Genomic DNA, 10,196 nt, shown 5'->3' on the forward strand with positions numbered 1-10,196 from the left:
AAAGGTCAGCAAATGCTTTGTGACAAGACGCTAGCACATCCCTAACCCACTCCCATCTCGCTCCATGCCTCGCTTCGTGTTCTGGGCACAGAGCAGCAGGAAGGGGAGGTCCTGCGAGCTGGCGTTTCCAACCTGTTCCTTAACATTGCAAAAGCACCTCAGTGAGCTGATCTGCCCGCCTGGGTGGGACGGGCTTCTGTAGGTGACCCAGTCTGCTTGCAGGGGACGCCTTGCAGCAGCCAGCTCCTTCCTTTGTGGCCCCATGAGGTCCAGACCCTCCCGTACACAGGAGCTCTGCTTGTTCTGATTGCAGCCTCCCCCGGTCCCACTGTACCGCCATCCCGCAGTGTTGGATGTGGGAGCTGTTGGAAAGAGAATGAACAGGGCCTGTTACTGAAATGCTGGTAAGGGGAGAACATGACAGCGGGGTTACAGGGAGGATGGCTCTGTGCACTGCCCCATAGCAGCACCAGCTGTCCTTAGCTGACAGCACCAGGTACCCCAGGCTCTGAAGCCAACTGTACCTCCCCATCCTATTGACAATCATTTCTTCTGGCAAACGTGCCTTTGCTGTGCCCACCATGACTGCGTGAGGTTACCTCAGCCACCAGGCACTTTGTGACCTGCCTGCTGGCTGCGTCTGGGACTCCTGGGCAGCGGAGGGAGGCGAGCAGGACCTGTCCTGCCTGGCAGGAGCCAGTTGTTACCTGCAGAGAGGCAGACAGACAGACAGACAAAGCAGCAGCAGGAACTGAGCACGCCGAACAGATTTAGCAGCTAGAAAGTTCCTTGTAAGAAAATAGAGCCGTGAGGGGCAAATGGTCCCGAGGAAGAAACAGGCTTACTGTCCCCGAGCATCCCCTGCCCTGAGATGGCCTGGGTTTCTAAGCAGATCAGAGTAAAAGCCTCCCGTAGCTGGGTAATTCTGCCTCTTTCCGATAAGCCAGTAACCCCATTAATAGAGAGTCTGGCATGGAGGGAGCTGTGCTGGGAAAGCGCTGCACCTCCACATGCACAGCAGATTAAAAAGGACTTAATCACAGTGCAGCCACAAAGTGCACTACATGGCATTATTCCTCTGAAATAAAATTTTATATACAGCCTATCTGAGAGCAGCACAAAATAAATACTTTTAAAATCTATGATTACTGTAGTTTTTTTTTTTTTTTTTTTTTTAATTTTATATTGGTGGCTGAGTTCTGCTCTTGCTCCAAAGGATTAGAGGGATAATTCTATTACAATTTAGTAACAAGATTAAAAGAGCCAGTTATCCATTTATGGGGGTCTATGGAAACGAGCAGTGGCTTCTGGAGGTCTCAGGATCTGGGTAGGTGTATCACTCACATCACAGACACATCCAAATCAGGTTAAGGCACAGGCAGGACATGCATGAGGTGAAAAGGTCTCCAGGGCCACCTGTCCTTGCATTATCATGAGAAGCGTTCAGGGACTCACAGGGCAGAAAGGACACAGATGGGCAGACTTTCCAGTGTGAAGAGTCATGGGCCAGAGAAGAAAGAAGGAAACAGCAAAAAAATGCTCTAGAAATAGAAGTGTCCACACAACCCATCAGGAAGGAAGCACCAGTACTGCCACATATCGATGTGAGGAGCTGTTCCACACAGCAGCCGATGCCAGGTGCCAGGGGTCACAGTTTTGTTTCTCTAAATTATCTGTGATTTTTCTGCGTTGATAAAAGCCTTGGCTCTGCAGATGAGAAGGCCTGAGGCTGGCAGTGGGAATTCCTGCTGGGGTGGTGAGCTACGCAGGACATGGCTTGTCCTCCTCCCTCCCACATGATGCAGGTAACAAGGACAGCGCTGTAATTACACATCTGAATGTCAGCTTTGCACTGATGATCAGTTATACAGTTATAAGGATATTTGATTATTTGAGTTTAAAATGTGCTTTCCATGAGCATTACTGAGTTTCCATTGCAAGGATGTCAGCTGAAGATGACCATGGCAGGAGTCACACCCAAGTGAAAGGGAGGAAGGGAATTATTTAGCTCTTTTGATGAGTATGTGTGCAAAACCATTCACAGTGTCTCTAACTGGAAATCCATTGTCGGAAACTCCCTTGTAAAAATGTTGTACACGTCAAGCCACACACGTGCAAATGGTATGAAACACTCCGGGTTATAAACTAGCTGATGCTGTCATTGTTATGTGTATCTTCTGTACTGATTAACTGATTAATTGATATTTAATTGATTGCACTGTCAGAGTAGGACTTTAGTATGTGCTGATTGTCTCACCAACTGTTACAAGTCTGAATTGCATTTAGTATAAATCCATAGGAACTGAACACAGGAAAGGTGCAGAAACTGCTTTGGTGGCAACAACGAGCTGAGTTCATGGAGCACGGTCAGTGAGCAATGCTATCATTCAAGTACGAAAAGCTCTTTCTTCTTGCTTTTAAAAATAATTGTTTAGATAAATTTAAATCTAGCTGGTCGGGTGGGGTAGGAACTGTCCTCTCTTTGATTGTGCCAGCACGCCCTCTGCTCACGCGAGTACTGACCCAGCGCCCGTGCCATTCTGCGCCACTGCCTGCCCCGGGCAGGGCACAGCAGGACAGGGCTCGCAGGCAGGGCAGGATCCGCTCCCCCGTGTGCTGGACCTGCTCTGCTCCTGGGAGCGGTCTTGTGCATGTACGGTACTTGTTTTGCTGTTTGTCAAGAGCTTCTTTAAAGGCCTCTCTGCAGTTACAGCCTATAGCAATCTGTCCTTTTCTCCTCAAACAAACCCTTTATAGACTTGTTCTTGTGAAATTTATGGGTTGTTGGGTGAAACATTAGGAAACATTGCATCAAAAATGCGGAATGCTTTTCCCAGCCTGAACCAAGGTCTGTGGCAAGTGCTGCCTGCTGAGATATGGCCCTGACAAGCCTTTCCTTCACAGCAGCTGGAGCTCCTAAATAACAGCAGCCAGCACGGGGAACCTGGCCTCGGGGCTGGGGCACCTGCAGCCCCTTCAGCCGTGTCAGCATGCAGGACCAGGTCAGCCTCCGGAATTACAGAGATGCGGAGGATGTCACGCACCATCTTTTACAGATGCGTAAGTAGGCACGCCGGTAAACCCCCCGAGTTCACCGAGAGAACAAAGCTGGCTGCAAAGCAGTTCGAAATGAAGTATGAGAATTTGAGACGACCAATGGGTTTGCAGAAGAGCCACCAGACAATTGTAACAACGTTGTCTTGCTGTATTAGTTTAATGTCCACTTGAATCACTGACCTTAAGGTCTGAAAAGGACTAAATCTAGAAACGGATGATTTTTTCCATGCAACATGACAGAGGGGCTGTGGTCGCTTCTAAATGCAATTTTACGTTCACTTATGGAAATGCATTGTTCCTCGGCTACTTTAAAAAAGAAACCAATATATGTTCTCTTGAAAGGGGTTAGACCTCAATTATTTTAAAGCCATTGTGCAGCGCGGCGGTGACATCGGCTGGCGGCGCGGCAGAGCCGTACCAATGCTACCCCCTTGTGACCACAAGCGACGGCTCGGGCTCGGTGCAGCGCGGCGCCGGGGGAGCCGCTGCCGGGCTGCGGGGCGGGGCCGTGCGGGGCCGCCCGGAGCGGGGCCCCCCGGAGCCGCCCGCCCCCCGCTGCCGGGCGGGCCCGGCCGCCCCCCACCCCCCCGCCGCACCGTGCCCGGCCCGCAGCGGAGCCCACGGGGAGGCGGCGGCGGCCCCTGTGCCGCGACCTCGGGGGGTCCCCGCCGGGCTCGGCACCGCGGGGTCGCCCCCGCCGCCGCCCCCCCCGGGCCGTCCTGCAGCCCCGGCACCGCCGCGCTCGGGCGGGCGGAGGCGCGGCCGGGTCCGGAGCTTGGTGCTCGCACATCCCCGCCTCGCGCTGCTCGCTCTCTGCGTCTTGTTAATGAAAAGCATGGATGTAATTTCAATTAAAGATAATTACATATTTAAACTTAACATTAAATTCTGCACTAAAACAAAATTACATGAAATCTCAGTGTGCAGCCGTGCTGCAAGGCAGCGTGTGAGGCGCGGAGGAAGGAAATGCTGTTACGCCGTGCGAGCTGATCCCTTCCACGCGTATCTCCCACCCGCGAGATGCTTCCCTGGCCGGCAAGTGAAATCGAGTCTGTTCCCACACGCCACCGTCCTGGCTGATGCCTCACACGCGGTTGTGCTGGGCAGGCCCCGCAGCCACCCAGGCATGGCTATTACCGCCTGGTGTAATGCAGACAAAAAGTAAAAACCCCTGAGCGAGAACATCCGTCAGCGAGGTTGCAAATGGGACTTGGTGAGATTCTCATTACCAGCAGCAGTCACTGCCTTGGCTGGGCACTCAGTTCCCAGCCACCTCTCGGATCCATGGGAAGGAGCTGAGAGACAGGGCGGTTGGAGGAGCTCTGGTACTGACCAGGGTTCAGCCTCCTGAGTAAAGCCGGGAAGGTGTTTTGAGTTATTGGTAAAAAATGTGGTTCCCGGATGTTTTGTGAAATCCATCAAATGTTTGCCTAAGAAGCAGTTTGCTGAAAATTGAAAACTTTTTTGATTTTTCTTTACGATACCTCCCCAAATCCCAAACACATTTCATTCTCCCAAAAGCAAATGCATTTATTTCCTGTCCCCAACCACACTGAAAGCGTCTGGTTTGAGATAACATAAATGGATCTTTACTCTCCTTGCTCCCTGTTCGACCAGCACCTGCCTCAGCCCAAGGAGTCCAGCATTGTCCTCGTGCTTACTCGTGAGCACAGCGTGGGAGAGCAGCCGGCAGGGGAGCATCGAGCATCCATCGCCCCCCCCCCCCCGGCCCCTCCACTGCAGCTCCAGCTCTGGTCTGCCGTGATGCCCTGCTGTGGCAAAGCAAAGACACTGCGGCACCATCAAACCTTTACAGAGAGAGGCTTTTGTTTAATAAAACATGAAAATTATTCATTGTGTGATTTAATTTGATAGGAAATTCATGCTGCTCCTGTAATAATTATTATCATTATTGATTATTGCAGTGTGGCTTAGCAGCTGCAGCCAAGGGCCAGAGCCCCACTGTGCGCGTTGTGTTGGAGGACAGACCTTGCCCTCACAGATACACTGCACAGCCAGAGCTGGATGCAAATGCAGCGTGGAAATAGCAGTTTTGTGCTGGGTAAGGGTCAGGCCTGCTAGCAGAGTTATAGCTGCACCAGGTTACACAGTTTGAGGACGAGAGAGTCAAGACTTCAGCTCAGCAGATGCGGTGCCGTGGCACAGTGGGCAGTCACCCTGGCAGTGCTATCATTAAGTTTCAGTGCGAATGTTGCCTGCAGAGCCCTTTGCTTCCCTCCCTGGCAGCAGCTGCCTTCCAGCCTGAGGTGAGGTGGCTGCTCCTCAGCTGGCTGGAGGCTGGGGGGAGGCTGCCAGGGTTGGCTCGTTCCCCAGGAGGATGCCCCGAGCTGGGGTGAGGGTCACAGCCCCACAGAGGGGCAGCACGTGGGCACCCCCAGCACCGTGCATGGCACAGCCACGGCACACAGAGCTGGGGCTGCTCCTTCTGCATCAAGTGACTGCAGTTATCAAGCACTGACAAGTGGCATTAAAATTTATTAGCCAGCATAAAGTTTTATTTAAGGGATGGCTAGAGATTTAGTAGGCTCTGCTCGTCCCTACTTTGGCTGTCGGTGTCACCTCCAACAACTGCCAGACACAGCCCCACAGCTCCGAGCCGCTGGCTGTGTGTATGGGATGGGGTCATGGGGACACCGAGCGTGCTGTTCCCCTCCCTGGCAGGTCCCATGGTGGCCCCGCTCCCCACGCCCGCTGCTGCCAGCCCCACCGTGCCACCCGCCCAGCGCCTGGCGAGGGAGCTCTGCCAGCAGCGCTCCCATTAATCAGTTTGGCAATCGTGAAATACACTACATGCGTACTGGAGTTTAAATCCTGGGCTCACTAATGGTTTACTACCCACTAAATCCCCTTCATGTTATTTAACTTTTAAACCTAAGGAATATTCCAAATCAAAGAGGCTCTGTGTCATGCTCAGTCCATCTCAAAGAGCCAGGAATTAACATCTCTTCATGGCTCGACAGTGCCTGCCGCACTGAACCACAGCTCTCTCCTTATTAATATTTATGATGGGGAGAGAAAGTTGCATAAATCTTAGTTGATACTTAATTAAACCCCACTTCTTTTGATTTCTTCTCTTTCAGCTTCGCTTAGTGTGGACTGTACAACTATTAGATGCTCATCCTGCAAAGAATAGCCTGGCACGCACAGCACACGCGCGGGGCTAAATAGGATTTAATGTCCGCGGCCACCCCTGCTTATCTCCTGTGAACGGTCCCCGCTCATCTGCTGGCTTTTGTCGTCTTGGGCTTGCTGGGACGTCGGCTGGAGGCTTAAGATTATAAAGGCCCAATAGGCTAATGGGAGCTGTGGCTGGAAAAGCACAAACCAAACTTCAGCCCCTTTGTTTTGTTTTATCTGTGTCTCGTGTCTGATCTTTCGTGTGATTCATAAGAAAACAGTTAACACGCAGCTGACATATCTTTGATACAATGATCATACAGAGGAAGCAGCTTGACCCCTGAAGGTTCCCGCATACGGCAGGATTGACACTTCACATTGACTTTGCTTCAGGCTTATCAACAAATCTAAGCCAATTTTATTAAAGGGCCGTGTGTGGTGTGTGGAACATGCCAGTTAGAGACAACTTCATTTATAGATGGCTCAGAAATCAGGCAAGTGCTTGGCTGATTTTCTTCTCATTCATGTTTTCACTTTGCTGGCAAATTTAACTTTAAAAAACTCGTTGTGTGTTTCAGTGAAGGATGGAGAGCGGTAAAGCCCCTCAACATTTCCTGGCCCTTTTATTAAGAACTGCGAGGGAGGAGGCAGGTCCGTGTTTCGGGGTAATAAGGTCTGGCAATGAGTAAGCGGTGGCTGGTGAGAAACGCAAAACGCCGCGGTTGCGGTCTGCCCCAGCCGGCCAGGGCAGTAAATCTCCCCGCAGTTAGTGCCGAGGGAAATGCTGCCGCACACCCTGCCCGTGCAGGCTCGGTCAGACCTGGAAACCCTTCCTGCACCGCAGCCACCAGCGGAGGCAGGGGAGCAGCAGGCGTGTGGCCGGGGGGTGAGAGCCCCTCGCGCCCCCAGCACCCGCAGTGCCCCCGCGCCCCTGCTGCCCCCAGTGACCTTGCCTGGGACACCCCCGCACTCCGGCTGCTCCCAGGGCTCCTGGGGCTGCTGTTGGGAAGGAAAACTGGGGGAAAACCAACTCCCCAGAAACACCAGCTTCAGCTAACCTCTTCTGGGCGGCCACGTGGGCAGCGCTCACTTTTCTAAACTGGTTTACCAGGTTTGTGCTTTATTTTTTAGCTCTATTTAATGTGCATGCAATATTTTTAGCACCGAAAGAAGACCAGGGCAGGGTCCCTCAGGATCAGAAGTGGGGCAGTAAGCAGCCAGCAGGATCCGCTGCTCTGAGGCATCATTTGGTAATTATGTCTCTTTTTATTCATGCAAATTTTATCAATATTATTTATATATTCAAAGCCATTTATAAATAATATATACATTTATGCTAAGGTAATTGCCTCAACTCGATTATTTGTCCCAGTTTTTATTGTCTATCCAGATGCTGAATATTAAAAGTGTGTTTTCTTGTGTACATTAGTAGCTCAGAGCTGGATGCCTTGTCATGGGAACAGCACTGCTGCATCCGTGTGTGTGAGGGGAGCAGGGAGAAGGCGCAGGGCAGCTTTGAGATCACGGTGCAGGAGTGGAGGGATGCAGGAGGGACCGGGAAGAGAGCAGGGAGCACCCTGGGGCTGGGGGCTGTGCTGGGGCCCCAGGTGAGGGCTGTGCACAGCAGTGCTGTCTTGCCCCAGTGTTTTGAGTGCCCCACAGAGCATGGTGCTGCCTGGGAGCCCTGGGAGCCCTGCTGTGCACAGCTCAGGACGAGCACTGGAGCATTCCTCCCAAAAGCAAACACAAAGTGTGCCAGCAAAATGCCCCAGGCAGCCCCAGGTGGGCTGTGCCCTCTGGGAGGGGCACAGTGCCTGGGAGTTATGCACAAACCCCATCCCAGCATCGCTCATATCCGCCTCCCACCTCCTCACTTACCAAAACTTGACATCGCAATGAAAAAAGATTAGGAGCATTGACAGGCCTGCAAAGGTGACAGCTACAAAGAAATATGGAGCAATCACATTGTCAGAGTGCCTATTAGGAACCTAAAAAACCTCAGCTCTCCTGCACAAGCAAAACTGATTTATTGCACAGCACAGTTCATGAACTCATCAGTGGTTTTGCATGGAGAAGAGATGGATTTTCTTTCAGATGTTTATGGTGTGAGCAGACTGTCCTGAAAGTTATTGTTTGATTTAATAAAATCAGTAGTGCTTGCGAGGGTGAAATAAGAACAGACCTGGATCTCCATCCAAAACACGAGCCAAAACCCATCCCGAGGCCTGAGAAAGGCCCACGCATTGCTGAGATAATGTTGCTCAGGAACGACCAGTACAGCCCTCACCGAACGGAGGACACCAGCATGGCACAGGGCTGTTCTCCGGTGGCAGCACCTGGCTGGGGTGAGGATTATGTTTCTGTCTCCCAAGAAACTCAGACCATGTCACCTTTTCTGATTGCCTTCCCCATTAAGGTGCAGCTTCCTCACGTGTTAGCACAGCCTGTGGCAAGCTGGTGTGACTGCTGTGCTGGTGCTGGTGCAGCAGGAGCAGCACCCGCAGCGGCTGCGTGATGCCCACAGCACGGTGCCCACAGCCCGATCAGTGCCCACTGCCCGATCAGTGCCCACTGCCCGATCAGTGCCCACAGCCCGATCAGTGCCCACAGCCCGATCAGTGCCCACTGCCCGATCAGTGCCCACTGCCCGATCAATGCCCACTGCCTGGTGCCCACAGCGCAGCGCTGCAGCAGCCGCCAGCACGTGCTCCCGAACCCCTCCCTCCGGAAAAGGGAGTCTCGGAGGTGTGAAATGAAGTAAGAGGCTTGGCTTCCTGACAATCTTGTACTTCTGTTAAACATGTAAATGTTTCCTTCTCCTGCATAGGATTATGCTTCAGATGCCCCGGGAACAGCTGTGGTTTATGTAGATTTTAAAGGTGAACTTTCATGCTCAGTGAAATTTTAAAAGCAGCTGATTTACACATGAATCCATTTCTCTGCAAGTGCCTATGTAGCTGTTTCTCTTCCTTAATGGCTTGTGACTGCAGAGCCGTGCTGCACACAGGAGGTTCCCCGGCGGAGGAGCCCTGCCTGTGGCATCCTGACCGCCCCAGCCGTGGCCGCAGCCCCGTCCCCTTGCCCTGGGCACCACGGCCCGGCCGCGGCAAGGGTGCGGCGGGGCAGGGCCTGCGTCCCCCATGGGTGGTGGAGGCCACCGCAGGGCTGTGCCCACCTCCACCTGCTGGGCGGCTCTCCCGAAGCCAAGAAGCCGCATTGCAAACACAAAAGGAGCGCTCCTGCAGCTACGGGTGCAGACCCGGCCGTTCGGTACAGAAGGTTGTTGGTGGGCAGCAAGTGGCGGTGACTTGACCGTCTGCAGAGCACATGGAATGAGGGATCAGTGGGCTGGTGTTGCCATTTAATGCTGTTTATAGCAAACATTTAAGAAAAACTCATGTCTGCAACTGAGCTGCTCTGCTCCGTCACACAGTGCTTCAAGGGGCGCACCCCCAGGTTTTGGGGCTGCAGGAGGTGACCTCAGGCACGCGGTGCATCAGGGACCGGCCCCGCGCCGGCTGCCACCACCGTGCGCTCCCGGCCACGTCAGCACCAGTCCCTGAGCCCTCGCTAGCCCTGACCCTTTAAAGACGCTCTCTCTTTTTCCTTTAAAAACACAAACTTTAAGTGGCTCTGAATAAAATAAAAGAGAATAACTGAACTGTGAAGGGTGATGATTGTATTTCTTTCACTTGTAAGAGAGACCTTTATAACTCTCTTGGGAGGAAAAAAACAATAATGGTCCTTCATGGATGAAGTGCTCTAAATATGGTGTATATTTTTTAAAATACCAGTTCTACAGTTATTGAAACAAATTATTGTTAAATGCATTTACAGCATAATAACTGTGCTAATTTGCTGATAAAAAGCATCCAGCGTTAAACCCCCCATACATTATTTTGTCATTAGCATTTGTTAGCTCCTCTTAGGTATTTTCAGACAGAAGGCTTTGTTCTGTATTTAGCACACAGGCCCTGCATTCCTCGCTCTCCCCTCCCTGT

This window comes from Anas acuta, chromosome 20 (assembly GCF_963932015.1).
Source record: "Anas acuta chromosome 20, bAnaAcu1.1, whole genome shotgun sequence".
Classification (NCBI taxonomy): domain Eukaryota; kingdom Metazoa; phylum Chordata; class Aves; order Anseriformes; family Anatidae; genus Anas; species Anas acuta.